General features: G+C 37.7%; 1 long non-coding RNA gene, 9 other non-coding genes and 1 pseudogene across 20 annotated transcripts; all 11 read left to right on the plus strand.

The window, feature by feature from the left end:
- Positions 1 to 321: 321 nt before the first annotated feature.
- On the plus strand, positions 322 to 396 carry LOC132000520 (small nucleolar RNA SNORD113/SNORD114 family). Its single transcript, XR_009399372.1, has one exon. It is a non-coding gene; the product is annotated as a small nucleolar RNA SNORD113/SNORD114 family (small nucleolar RNA).
- A 413-nt stretch (positions 397 to 809) lies between these two features.
- Positions 810 to 12,845, plus strand: LOC131998927 (uncharacterized). Of its 11 annotated transcripts, none has more exons than XR_009398933.1 (12): positions 810 to 939; positions 2,187 to 2,265; positions 3,167 to 3,249; positions 3,800 to 3,875; positions 5,145 to 5,230; positions 7,324 to 7,401; positions 7,900 to 7,988; positions 8,640 to 8,710; positions 9,631 to 9,710; positions 10,730 to 10,815; positions 11,655 to 11,740; positions 12,655 to 12,845. It is a non-coding gene; the product is annotated as an uncharacterized LOC131998927 (long non-coding RNA). The 11 variants fall into 11 exon arrangements; XR_009398930.1 differs by having other exon boundaries at positions 810 to 930; positions 12,652 to 12,845; XR_009398927.1 differs by having other exon boundaries at positions 810 to 930.
- Positions 1,412 to 1,484, plus strand: LOC132000505 (small nucleolar RNA SNORD113/SNORD114 family). The gene has a single exon (XR_009399361.1). It is a non-coding gene; the product is annotated as a small nucleolar RNA SNORD113/SNORD114 family (small nucleolar RNA).
- LOC132000483 (small nucleolar RNA SNORD113/SNORD114 family) lies at positions 2,614 to 2,685 on the plus strand. Its single transcript, XR_009399341.1, has one exon. It is a non-coding gene; the product is annotated as a small nucleolar RNA SNORD113/SNORD114 family (small nucleolar RNA).
- LOC132000503 (small nucleolar RNA SNORD113/SNORD114 family) lies at positions 3,586 to 3,660 on the plus strand. Its single transcript, XR_009399359.1, has one exon. It is a non-coding gene; the product is annotated as a small nucleolar RNA SNORD113/SNORD114 family (small nucleolar RNA).
- LOC132000500 (small nucleolar RNA SNORD113/SNORD114 family) lies at positions 5,541 to 5,608 on the plus strand (annotated as a pseudogene).
- LOC132000518 (small nucleolar RNA SNORD113/SNORD114 family) lies at positions 6,851 to 6,922 on the plus strand. The gene has a single exon (XR_009399370.1). It is a non-coding gene; the product is annotated as a small nucleolar RNA SNORD113/SNORD114 family (small nucleolar RNA).
- On the plus strand, positions 9,045 to 9,116 carry LOC132000493 (small nucleolar RNA SNORD113/SNORD114 family). The gene has a single exon (XR_009399351.1). It is a non-coding gene; the product is annotated as a small nucleolar RNA SNORD113/SNORD114 family (small nucleolar RNA).
- Positions 10,156 to 10,227, plus strand: LOC132000498 (small nucleolar RNA SNORD113/SNORD114 family). Its single transcript, XR_009399356.1, has one exon. It is a non-coding gene; the product is annotated as a small nucleolar RNA SNORD113/SNORD114 family (small nucleolar RNA).
- Positions 11,145 to 11,219, plus strand: LOC132000496 (small nucleolar RNA SNORD113/SNORD114 family). The gene has a single exon (XR_009399354.1). It is a non-coding gene; the product is annotated as a small nucleolar RNA SNORD113/SNORD114 family (small nucleolar RNA).
- A 204-nt stretch (positions 12,846 to 13,049) lies between the features above and the next one.
- Positions 13,050 to 13,124, plus strand: LOC132000516 (small nucleolar RNA SNORD113/SNORD114 family). The gene has a single exon (XR_009399368.1). It is a non-coding gene; the product is annotated as a small nucleolar RNA SNORD113/SNORD114 family (small nucleolar RNA).
- The last annotated feature ends 738 nt before the right edge of the window (positions 13,125 to 13,862 follow it).

Here is a 13,862-nt window from a genome sequence, read left to right on the forward strand (position 1 = left end):
TTGGTGGTTTTTCAAAAAGGTTTTCATTCCATTATTTAAAAAAGTTGTGAAGTCTAACTACTGATGACTAGCCATGGCCCAATAATTAGAATCAGGTTAATAAGAAACATGTGTTAATTAGTCTATGTAGGAAAAACATTGAGGTCAGTTAATGGATGATATATATTGTTAGTGGGAATTAATTCTGCAGACAAATGTGAGAGATATGGAAGGACTTGTTTTGAGGTTTTGTGACCCCTAGGTATTGTTTTGTTATTCTTAGTGAAATGATGAATTAATCAAAACATGTAGACATGATTTGGAGATCATGAGGGACATGCCTGGGTAAATGATGATGAGTGGTGGCGCAAGGGTCCTGGACGATGAACATCACAGGTCTGGAACTCTGGGTTCCGACACACAAAAAATCTAGTCCTTTCTCCTACTGGAAGTGATCCTCGGGAGAGATGTCTAGACATGCATGTCTAACAGTATTGTTAAAAAAGAGTGACAAAAATATACAAACAAATAATAGATAAACATGAAGAGGGTGAAGCAGTGTTCATTGCTGTAATATATAATAAGTAAAATGATATTAGTGTGCATCAGAATGGAAAAGAAAAGATCCGTGTCTGAGTAAGAATGATGTGGGGAATAAGTCGTAATTACTGGAATCTGTTACAGCGTCGACATTTGATGTATTAAGGGGAAAATTACAATAATTTCATAAATGCCTAAATGACAGCAAGTGAACAGTGGGATATATGAATCAGTGGAGAGAAGAGCTCAAAATTTTTATTATCTTCCTGCTTGTCACTCCTCAGAATAGACACTTGAGCTGTTTTCAGCTTCCGTCGTGATCAAGACTGTTATGTTCCCTGTGAGCACTGAAAGAGATGGAGGCGAATACTGGTCAAAATGGTCGTCTTGGAAAGGGCCACTTGTTTCAGGGTAATCAGGGTATCATTAAAAAGCATTAAATTGATTAAAAAAACAACCGAGGCCTCGTGGCAAATGGGATGAGACCCATCACGTTGACTGATGAGTAATGTAGGAGATGGAGATGATGCACGCCGTCTGGATAATGATTCTGTTAACTGACGTTAGAGATATTCAAGGATCTTATTCTGTGGTTCGTGTGAACCATGTATTATTATTTTTTTTAAAGATTTTATTTATTTATTTGACAGACAGAGATCACAAGTAGGCAGAGAGGCAGGTAGAGAGAGAGGGAGAAGCAGGCTCCCCACTGAGCAGAGAGCCTGATGCGGGGCTCGATCCCAGGACCCTGGGATCATGACCTGAGCCGAAAGCAGAGGCTTTAACCCACTGAGCCACCCAGGTGCCCCCCATGTATTATTTTTATAATTGCCAAGGAACTGATGATTTCACAGATACAAAAGTAGAAATGAACTAAGAAGAGACTCAGTCCTGGACCAGTGATGAGGACGGTGGCATAGGAGTCATGGACGATGAAACTATGTGTCTGAAACTCTGAGGTCCAACACAACGTAATTTGGTCTGTTCCTTCTCTTGAAATCGATTCTACAGAGCGCTGTCAAGTACGAGGTCACATTCTTGTTTTGTTTCATAGATACAGACGTTATTATTAATGGATCAATGGTAGAACCATCATGCAAATACAGATAAACACATAAGGAAGAATAGCGTGAGGTATTGTCCAAATACAAACCCCAGGTATCAAGGCAGAATATATTTTTTTAAGATTTTATTTATTTATTTGACATAGAGGGAGAGATCACAAGTAGGCAGAGAGGCAGGCAGAGAGAGAGGGGGGGGGAAGCAGGCTCCCCGCTGAGCAGAGAGCCCGATGCGGGGCTTGATCCCAGGACTCTGGGATCATGACCTGAGCCGAAGGCAGAGGCTTATCCCACTGAGCCACCCAGGCACCCCCACGGCAGAATATATTAATGTGAAAAGCTGGAAAAACTGATTGATGTCCACTAAGAAATAAGTGGACCAAAGGTCATCTCTTTGGCTGTGGGTCTATAGGCGTGCCTAAGTGGGAATCACTTTAATTGTTTCTCAGACCAAAGATCAGATTTTTATAAGATGACCATACGTATGTAAAGAAACAGAAATGAATATCAAATACTGGGTAAATGAAATGCAGCAAGCAAGGAACAGTGTGGATTAGGTTCCAATTTTTTTTTTTTTAATCTTCCACTGTGTTCTGTACTCCTCAGAATGAATGCGCACGAGATGATTCGGTGACTTCCCGGGGCGCGAGGTCTGTTGCTTCTGTATAACAGGACGGAGATTCCTGTGAGTGACAGTTGACGATCTCTTGTCAGTTTAAGGGGATTTTCTAAAGGTTATTCCCTGTTGGTTATAAATTTTAATTGATGATTTATTAGTACTATTTATTAAAACACATAAAATAGAATTAAGGAAGGCAGCTGGATCTCCGTGTTAAATACAGAACGTACGAAGCACATTGGTGAACGCAGGTCTGCCGTCTGAAGACACTGAGGAGAGACACTGATGTGAGGTGAATTCTGTGTACAGATGTGGGACTTGTATGTACCAAGTCTCCTTGGGGTCATCCCACTTAAAAATTAGTAGTGAATTAATGATCTGATCAATTAACAAATAGAAAAAGAGGGACGGTATTGGATCGATGATGACCGCTGGTGGCGTATGAGTCGTGTACGATGAATACGTGTCTGGAACTCTGAGGTCCAACCTGGTCTACTCCATTCCCAGTCTGAAGGCATCCTATAGACTGATACCAGGAGCAAAGGAAAGGTTTGCTGTTGGTCTTGGTGTTGATGCATTTTTATTTTATTCTTACAATTGGATAAATGTGAGAACCTATAAATAAATAAATAAATAAAGATGACTAGAGTAAAGCATTGTCCAATTACAAAAATATATAGTGAGGCAAGGAATACTATGACTCTATTATGGAAACCCGGTAGTTCAGGTAGAAACAAATGCTATTTGACTGTTACCACTTAGGGTTGGGATGATGTAGACAGTGTGAATTACATCATGTCCACATTCTGGCCCAGTGGTATGATCGAAGTCGTTGGTTTTTGTAACAGACCGAAGTACATACACCAGACTAATGATTGCCTAGAGAGCTGTGTGGACGTTGAATCTGGCATAAAGGGAGAGAATGTCTCAACTGTTTTTATCACCTGCTTTGCTTTGTACTTCTTAGAAAGACACTGGACCTGGTTTAAGGATTTCTCCCTTGATCCCGACCTCTGCGTTTGCATCTGTTTTAGGAGACTGGAGACCCGTGTAAGCATAATCGCATTTCTTCTCTTGGTTTGGGTTGTTGGTCTAAGGATATTTACTGTCGTAATCCAGTATTTGAAATATAATCAAAGAGGGTTCTCTTTATCCTACTGACAACTAGGAGATTTTTAGGAAGCAGCGTATTGATTTTCAGGAAGCGTGTAGGAGAAACCGATCCAGGGCAGGGATACAACGATAGAAAGATGGGTCTAGAAGCATATTAGGGATATCAAGGCCTTATTGGGGCTTGTACATAATGGAATCTGAATATTATCACTAGTGAGTTGATAAGTGAGTCAGTAAACAATATTGAAATGAATGAAGAGAACGCCGTCTTTCTGGATCAGGGATGATAACTGCCGGCGTCTGAGTCACGGATGATGAGTGATACGTGTCTGAAACTCTGAGGTCCAGCACAGGAGAGACGGCTTCCTTCTCTTCATGCACTTGCTTTTCTTAATACAATTGAATCATGAAAGAATCAGTAGACAGGAATATGGATCAGTTGAACGTCTTAATCTTTTTATCACTCTTTGTGCTTGGTACTTTTCAGAATAGAAGGTCAAGGTGATTTCTGCCTTCATTTTGGTCCAGGGCACCATGTTCCCTCTTACAGGAAAGAGACTAACGTGAGTAATGATCGACGTTTTTTCCTTGCTTTGGGTCATTGTTTAAGGGCTTTCATGGTCTGATTAAAACATAGTAAATACAAGGAAATATTAATTACAGCTCAGTGATAAATATGATATGAAACATTACGCTGATTGATAATACGTAACATTTATTATTGAAAGCGATATGATCTATTTTGGCAGTGATTCTATAGGAAGAGTTTAGGAATATTCAAGTATTGCCTCAGTTTTTCTGAATAGTGTATTGATTTTATTATGATCAATGGAGGTATGTTTCCATTGATAGAAATGTACAAGTGATAAAGTAACCTCTGTTGGAACCAGTGGCGGTGACTGGTGGGGAGGAGTCAGTGGACAACAGACAGTATGTGTCTGGAACCCGGAGGTGCAATATAATTAGTATTCTATTTTCTCTGTTTATTTGATCCTACAGATAGATGCTAGGAATGTATAAAGATTACATCCTTATTCTGGGTGAATTTATATATTAGTTTATTTACTGACTTATTTTTAGAAAGGAGGGGCAGAAAGGGAGAGAGAGAATGCTAAGAAAGCACCATGCCCAGCATGTTTTCATCAGTGGAACACTTCATTTCAACCTCGTATCTGTCTGACACGGGGCTAGATCCCATGATCCTGAGAACATGACCTGTGCCAAAATCAGAAGTCAGGCACTTAACCGACTGAGCCATGAAAGTACCCCTTGGATGAATACATTTATATTTGTTATTATGGATGGATCAGTGATAGAATCATGAAAGATGGAGGGCTGGGGGTTGTACACAAACAATGAATCTTGGCACACTGCATCAAAAACTAATGAGGTTATTGTATGGTGACAAACATGACACAATAAAAAAAGGGAAGAAAATAATAAAAAATTAGAATATATGTAAAGAAGAATCATTAAAGAAAATATAAATAATAGATTAAGAGGAAAACGTTAGTTATTCCCTAATTCTGAATGTAATGTTGTCATGTCAGTAATAAAATTCGCAGACACTGATGCCCTTCGTGAAATAGTTGTTTCCTGGCTTTTCCTTCTTTTGCTAAGGATTATATAGACATGAATAATTGAGTCAGTTTCATTGTTCTGGGTCAGTGTCAAGTTTGAAGTTTTCCTTTTTGTTAAGAGACAAAGATCTATGTTACGAAAATTTTTAGATTCCTAAAAGACTGAGGAACATCAATGTGGAAGGCAAGTATCAATGGAGATTAAATTTTTATCATTTTTTTCTGTCACTGACTATGGTTTGTACTTCCCAGAATGGACAGATGCGAGCTAACCAAGCATTATTCCAAGGTGGCGAGCTCTACGATAGCTTCGGTGTGACAGAGGCACAGGGTCCCATGTGAGTCATAGTCCAATTTCTTTTCTTTATTTCAGTGATTTTTTCCGGCTCATTTGCCGTATTCAGAAATTCCATATAGAATCACAGAAGGCTAACTGTAGCTCTGTGATAAATATTGAATTTGAGAAAACACTGTATTGATTAATGCGCGTGTGGAAAATTGAGATAATAATGAAGGATAGTGATGTATATTCGGTTTAAGGACATAATAAGACATTTTGTTTTTTGTGAATAATAGGATTTTAAATTATCAGTGAACTAGTGATTCACTCAATCTCCAAAGAATGTAACATAGAAGGAGAGGCAGTATTGGATCGATGATGACCACTGGTGGCGCATGAGTCCTGTACGATGAATACGTGAAACTCTGAGGTCCAACAGGAAATTAATCCAGTCCGTTCTCATTATTATTTGTAACAGACAGATGTCAGGAACATAGCAAGATCTTGATTTTGGTCTTAGTGTACATGCATTTATATGTATCGTTATGTATACATGTATGTAAGTATACATATATGCATACAATGTATTTACATATATGTAAATGTAAATTTACATATAGGTAAATAAGAGGTCCTATAGATAAATAAATAAATAAAATGATGAAGAGAGGGAAGCATTGTCTAATTATGAAAAGATGTGGTTAGGCAATAACTAGGACTCAATTTATTAATTTATTATTAGTGATTAATAATTAATACTATTACTCTACCATGAAAACCCCGATGTGCAGTTAGAAGCACGTTGCGCGTGGCTGTTACCTGTACAGCTGAGGACGGTATAAATAGCATAAGTCCTGCATAGTGCTTGTCGACTGGGTCAGTGGTAATTTGAAGTTTGTTTTCTATTTATTTATTTATTTATTTATTTATTTGACAGAGAGAAATCACAAGTAGATGGAGAGGCAGGCAGAGAGAGAGAGGGAAGCAGGCTCCCTGCCGAGCAGAGAGCCCGATGCAGGACTCGATCCCAGGACCCTGAGATCATGACCTGAGTCGAAGGCAGTGGCTTAACCCACTGAGCCACCCAGGCGCCCTGAAGTTTGTTTTCTTAAGGGAAAACATACATACATCAGATTAGTGATGGCCCAGATCCCAGATGACTGACTGTGTGGGCGGGGAAAGGCGAAGACCAGTGGAAACAGTGTCTCAGCCTGTGTTTTCGTGGGCTCTGCCATACACTCCCGAGGACAGACGCCGCACACCTGAGCTGGGATTCTTCCCTGATCATGAGTTCCAGGCTTGAGTCTTTGTTTTAGGAGATGGAAGACCAATATGAGTAATAACCAAAGTTTTTGTTTTGATTTGGGTGGTGTGTCCAACCCTCTTTACTGCAGTAATAGAAAAGATGAAATCAACTCAGATTCCTGGGTAGTAATGCTCAAATGGCCAGCTGTGTCCTGGTGACAGATACGAGGTTGAAATGAAGTGTTCCACTGATTAAAACATTTATGAAAAACTGATAATAAATATGACAGAGGTATAACATGGGAATGGTTCCAGATATCTATCACGGCAATCAAGGCCCTTTTGAGTTTTTGTGAAATCATACAGTTTTATAATTAGTGAATTAATGACCTAATAAACAATGTAGAAATGAATGAAGAGAAGGCAGTCTTTCTGGGTCTGTGATAGCTGCCGGCGTATGAATCACGGATGATGAACGATGCGTGTCTGGAATTCTGAGGTCCACCACGGAAGAGATAGGGTCTTTCTCTTTGTGCATTTCCATTCTTGATTGTAATTGGATCAATGAAACACCAATGAGAAAATATATTTAAAAAAAGTGAATTGTAGAAGTATTTAAACATATGTGGGGAGCCAGGAAGTACTATTAATATAATTTGAAAATGCTGAAGTCCATAGAGAAATAAATGGTACATGATTGTTCCCTCTTTGGCTTGGATGGTATAGACTGGTCACGTTACTGACAATGTTGATGAACTTCGAAGCGGTTCCTTTTTATAAATGGTAATTAAATGAATATTCTCCAGTAACGATTTCCTGAAGGCCAGACCAAGTGACAGATGTAAAGCAAGGGTAGTGGAAGAACGTCTCATTTTTTTCTCATGTTCTCTGCTTGGTACACTTCAGTAGAGATGCTCCAGCTGATTTCACCTCTACCCTGATCATGGTCGTTATGTTGCCTGCGCCTTAGGAGACTAAAGCAAGGTGAGTAGTAATTAGAGATTTTGTCTTGGTTTGGGTCGTTTGTTTAAGGATATTCACATTATTATTGAAATTTTATAAATATCATCAAAAGGTAGGGCACCTGGGCGGCTCAGTGGGTCAAGCCTCTGCCTTCGGTTCAGGTCATGATCTCAGGGTCCTGGGATCAAGCCCCGCATCAGGCTTTCTGCTCAACAAGAAGCCTGCTTCCCCCTCTCTCTCTGTTTGCCTCTCTGCCTACCTGTGATCTCTCTCTGTATTAAATAAATAATATCTTTAAAAAAATAATCAAAAAGTAAATTATGGCCCAGTGATAAATACTATGTTGATTATTGATACTATGTAACACTTAGATTGATTAATGAGAGAGAGAGATTATCTATGTTAGCAATTATTCTATAGATAGAAGTTAGGAATATCCAATTTGTTGATTCTTTGGTCATTGTTTTTTTTTTTTTTTTTAATTTTTTATTTTTTATAAACATATATTTTTATCCCCAGGGGTACAGGTCTGTGAATCACCAGGTTTACACACTTCACAGCACTCACCAAATCACATACCCTCCCCATCTTTGGTCATTGTTAATCAGGTATTTTACTATAATCATTGAATTAATGATTGAATTGATACAGATGTAGAAATGAGTAAAGGCAAAGTTGATCTTTTATCTGCCTATGAGAATAACTGGTGGCAGGTCAGTTACGGATGATTGATAGTATTTATGTCGATCGCGGAGGTCCCATTCAATACACAGTCCTTTCTGTGAGTTGATCCTATGGAAAGCGCAAAGAGAATGGTTTCACTGGGTCATACATTTATATTTATTATTACAAGTGGATCAAGGGTAGAACCACTGAGGAATACGAATGGTGATAAACATAAACGCGTGAAGCATTGTTCAGCCCCGAAGACCAGTGTATAGGCAAGAAATAACCAGGAAAATTGCAAACCCTGACACCCATTAAGAGCTAAATAGATCAGGACTGTCACTTCTCTAGCCAGTAGTCATTTAGACATCAGAGTCAAGTTTATGGTTCTGGATCAATCTTAAGTCTGAGGATTTTTGTTGCTGTTGTTGTTAAAACAAACAAAAATCAATGTTAATGCAACATTCTTAGATATCTCAATGACCGTGTAAATGAAATGTGGAAAGCAAGAATCAATGGAAATGAACGTTTTATTTTATTTTATTTTTTATCATCGACGGTGCTTTTCATGTCTCAAAATGGACACATTTGAGCTGATGTAAGCAATCCTGCCTGGTGGCGAGCTCGGTGGTCGCATCCCTCTGTTAGACGTGCAGAGAACAGCGTGAGTAAATCCCGTTTCTGGTCTTGGTTTCCGTGATTTTATTATTCAGGGAATTCATTATATTACTTGAGAGTTCCATTAGAATCACAGAAGGCCAACAGGAGCTCAGTGACAAATACTGAATTGTATGAAACATGATATTGATTAATACCTGAATGAATAACAACATAATTTTAAAGAGATATATTGATGTGAGAATAATTCTATTTAGAGATTAAGAATATCCTGAGTTTTCTTGGGCTTCTGTGAATGACAGGGTTTTCACATTATTACGAGCGATTCAATGAATAACTCGACAGAAACATAGAGTTGCGTGAAGGGAAACGGACAACACTGGATCGATGATGACCGCTGGTGGCGTATGAGTCGGATACGATGAATACGTGTCTGGAACTCTGAGGTCCAGCAGAAATGGAGTCTGGTTTATTGTCATGTTTGAGGTGACTCTGTAGACAGACACCAAGCACATACAAGGATCTTGGTTATAGGTCCTTGTCCATTAAAAAATTTTTTAATTTTAAAAAATGAAAATTCTTTTAATTTTTATAATTAGATCAATGAAACAATCAATCAACAAGCATGTGAATAAATAAAGATTAAAGCAGCGAAATCTTGTCCAATTATAAAAATAGGTGGTTAGGTAGGGAATAGTGTTAGTGCGTATTTAAAATGCTGATGTCTACAAGGGAGCATATGGTACAGGACTTGCTCTTTGAGGATGATGCAGTTATGGATAAGTAATAACCAATGTTCAGATTCTTTATCAGCTAGATTGATAGCGTTCCTTTACTTACGAGAAAAAAATATACGGTGTTGTAATTCATTACTTAATAAGGGAGTAAATTAAAGATCGGATGCCAGTGCCCGCGAACACCATACCTCAGTCCTTTTTTTATCTTGCCCCACTGTGTGCTCTTCAGAACGGACACACCTGAGCAGACGTAACGTCTTCCATGATCCTGAGTTCTGTGCTTGCCTCTGTAGAAGGATGGGGATTAATGTAAGTAACAGTGATATGATTTTCTTGGTTTAAGGTTTTAGGTCATTCACTGTATTATTAAAAACCTACAGCGTATAATGAAAAGAGGCACTGCATTTCCCTGATAAATGCGGGCTATGTAGACTATTATACTAGTTAACCCGTGCATGATTAATGTGGAAAGCAACACTCAATGGAAATCAACGTTTAATTCTATGTTTTATCACAGACTGTGCTACCCATGTCTCAAAGCAGATACATGGGAGCTGATGTAAGCAATATTAATTAAAGGATCATTCATTAAATTAATTCAAGAGATACATTGATGTGAGGATGATCTAGGTAGAAGTAGGGACATTTGAGTTCTTCCTCAGTTTTTATGAATTACAGCATTTAAAATTATTAGTGCATTAATGATTTCCTCAGTAAACAATTAGAAATGAATAACGAAAAAGAGGGATAATATTGGATTGATGATGACCACTGATGGCATATAAGTCATATGTGATGAATACGTGTCTTGAACTCTGAGGTCCAACAGAAGAGAAATCTTGTGCATTCCCATTGTTTGAAGCGATCCCGTGTGGACAGATGTCCAGAATACACAAGGATCTTGTTTTGCTATTATTGTTCCTGCATTTTCTTTCAATTTTTATAATTGGGTTAGTTAAATAATCAATAGACATAAATAAAGGGGAATGTAATGAAGCATTGTCCAATTATGTGATTATGCAAGAAATACGTGATTATGCAAGAAATACTATGAACATTCTTTGGAAACTCTGAGGTTTAATTAGAAGTGAGAGCTACATGACCGTTAGATGTATGGCTAAGGATGCTGTGGAGAGTGTAAGTCGTAGACAATGTTCAGATTCTGGGTCATTGGTAAAGCAAAGTTATTCATTTTCTCAAGAGAATAAAATATTTACACCAAATTAAGAGTTGACCAACAGTGGATTTAATGAAAGGTTAAAAGCGCGGACCAATAGAATGGAATGTCTTGACTGTTTCTGTGATATGCTCTGCTTTACACTCTGCAGGATGGACAGATTACACCTGCATGAGGATTCTCCCTGATCAAGGGCCCTCAGGTTGTATTTTTGTACTGGGGCGACAGGAGACGGATGTGAGTAATGGTCCAAGTTCCTGTCTTGTTTCTGGTATTTTGCTAAGGATAGTCATTGTGTTCATACAAAATATGAATTACAACCAGAGAAGGCCAGCTGGGGCCTAGTAATGAATACAGGATTGAAACGAACCCTTACATTGATCAGTGCATTTATGAAAAGCAGGATAACTGATGAGAGAGAAGAGTGATACGTGAATGATTCCAGATTCATATTATAGATAAACGTTCCTTCTTCAGGTTTTGTGAATCATATAGTTTTAAATAGCAATTAGTGAATTACTGATTAACGAAGAATGTAGAAATGAATGAGAAGAAAGCGGTCTTTCTGGATCAGTGATGATAACTGCCAGCGTATGAATCACGGATGATGAGTGATACGTGTCTGGAACTCTGAGGTCCAACACAGAAGAGAGGCGGTCTTTCTCCCCTTGCATTTCCATTCTCGATTATAATCAGATCAATGAAATAGCAGTAAGGAAATACGTAAAAAAATACACATTGTAGGAACATTGTCCAATTTTAAAAATATGTGGGGAGGCAAGAAGTATTATTAATATATTTTGAAAACACTGAAGTCCAAAGAGAAGGAAATGGTATATGACTGTCCCCTCGTTGGCTCGGATGAGATAGGACACATTGTAGATGGTTTTTATATCCTGGATCACTGGGAAGTTCAAAGTAGTACATTTTTGTGGAAGACGGTGAAATAAATATTTTTCAGTAATGATTTCCTAAATGCCAGGCTAAATGGAAGAATTAAAGCAGGAATCAGTGGAATAATGTCTCTCTCTCTCTCTTTTTTTTTTTAATCATGTGCTCTGCTCCGTACTCCTCAGAATGGACACACTCCGGCAGACGGTAACATTCGTCCAAGGTCGCCAGCCCTCTGCTTGCATCTACGTTGGAGGAGCGTGGAGACCATGTGAGTAAGACTCAGAGCTTTTATCTTGGTTTATTTAGGGCTATTCAGTGTGTTTATTCCAAGGTATTAAATAAAATCAGAGAAGGCAAAATATAACAGTGTTTACTACTGGATTGATATGTAGCATTATGTTTACTAATCCATAAATGTAACACCAAGGTCAGTTAATGAGAGAGATTGAGTCACTGTAATATTACAGAGACTATATTAATGTATAAACGTATAAAGACGTTAGGAATGCTGAAGGACCATATTCTTATATTTTGATTTATGTGTATTTTTTTATTAATGAATTAATAAATAAATGTTTATGAGAAGGGAAAGAGTGAGTCTTGGACCAAGGATGAAAACTGGTGGTAAATGTCTGGAACTCAGATCTGATCCATAAATACACTAGTCTGTTTCTCCTGTGTTTGGGGATCCTCTATACAGATGTCAGTAATAAAGAAGGATTTCATTGTTGATGTTCGTAAGTAATTTATGGAGCTTAGTAATTTATGAATTTTAGTAATTGATTTATGAAAGTATTAGTAATTAGTAATTAATGTATGAAACGATTAATGATAGGATAAATGAACACATGTATAAATGAATAAAGGTGAGGAGACTGAAGTTCTGTTTTTGGTAAATACAGAACAAGGTAAAAGATTATCAACATACATTGGATAGAAAGGACCGGGTGTGCTACATCTTTGACCGGGGTTGAGTAAAGTCACGAAATGCTGTAGTCAGTTGTTGTTGGAACTGTTGATGTGGTTCCAAGTTTGAAGTTTACTTGTAAGGCAAGAATAAATATATCCATTAAGTTAATAAGTGCTCACGTGATTATGTAACTGAGTGGTGGGATGGACGGGTCAGTGGAGAGAAAGCCTCAATTTTTTTCATCCCCTTCTGTTTTGTCCTCTTCAAAGCAGGGGCTCCAGCTGATTCCGTCTTCCATTGGGAAGCAGGCTTGTCACGTGACCGATGGAACAAGGAGAGTAATGGTCAAAAATTTTGTTTTTGTTTGGGTCATTTGTGTGTGTTTGTGGTATTATTAGAAAGTAATAAGTATCATGAAAATGTTCACTATGGCTGACGAATAAATATGATATAAACCATTGTATTCATTAATTTCTTACATAACATTGAGTTTGATTAATAAAAGAAATGGAAGCTGTGTTGGCAATGATTCTATATTAGAAGTTAAGGGCATTCAGGCATCTTATTCTTGGGTTTTTGTAAATTATACTCATGTTAATCTTTTCAGTGAATTAATTATTTAATCAAAACAAGTGTAGAAAGGAGTTGAGAGCAAGGGAGCCTCTAATGGACCAGTGATGATGACAGGTGACGGCTGATCCATGGATGATGGGCAGTGCGCATCTGGGTATCTGAGGTCCAACGTGATAACAACTATTCCTTCTGTTCTGTTGGATTCTGTACATGGATGTTAGCGATATACAAAGATCATGTTCTTATTTTGAATTTATATGTTTGAGTTTGTTATTCTTAGTGGATCCGTGATAGAACCACTAAAAATATTGAAATTGAAAATATTTATATTCATTAGGAAATAAGTAGAGAAAGGATGTTACCTTCTTAGCTGAATGTTAATACTGGTAAGAGTCTAGTCTCTCTGAGCCAGTGTCAAGGATGAGGTTGTTCCTTTTATTAAGTGAAAAATAAGTGAGGAAATGAAATATGGAAAGCAGGGATCAGTGGAGATAAGGTCTTAACTTTCTTTTTTCTCACTGACTGTGTTTTGTACTTCTCTGGACAGACACACTGAGGAAGCATTGTGTGAGGCTGGTGAGCTCCATGATTACATCTGTATGTTAGAAGCATGGAGACCCCATGTGAGTAATCGTCAAGTTCTCGTCTTGGTTTCAGCTATGTTTGTTTGTTTGTTGTTTTTTTTTTTAAGGATATTTGGTTTATTTTTAAAAGTGCCATGTAGAGTTAAAGGTAGGCAACTGTAGCCTAGTGATGACTATTGAATTCCTATGAAATGTTATATTATTACGAGCATGAGGTTTAAGGTAATTTTTTCACATTATCTTTTTATTTTTTGTTTTTTTAAATTCACATTATCTTTTTATTTTTTGGTTTTTTAAATTATATCAGAGGTGAAAGTTAAGAT

This window comes from Mustela nigripes, chromosome 13, assembly GCF_022355385.1.
Source record: "Mustela nigripes isolate SB6536 chromosome 13, MUSNIG.SB6536, whole genome shotgun sequence".
Taxonomy (NCBI): Eukaryota; Metazoa; Chordata; class Mammalia; order Carnivora; family Mustelidae; genus Mustela; species Mustela nigripes.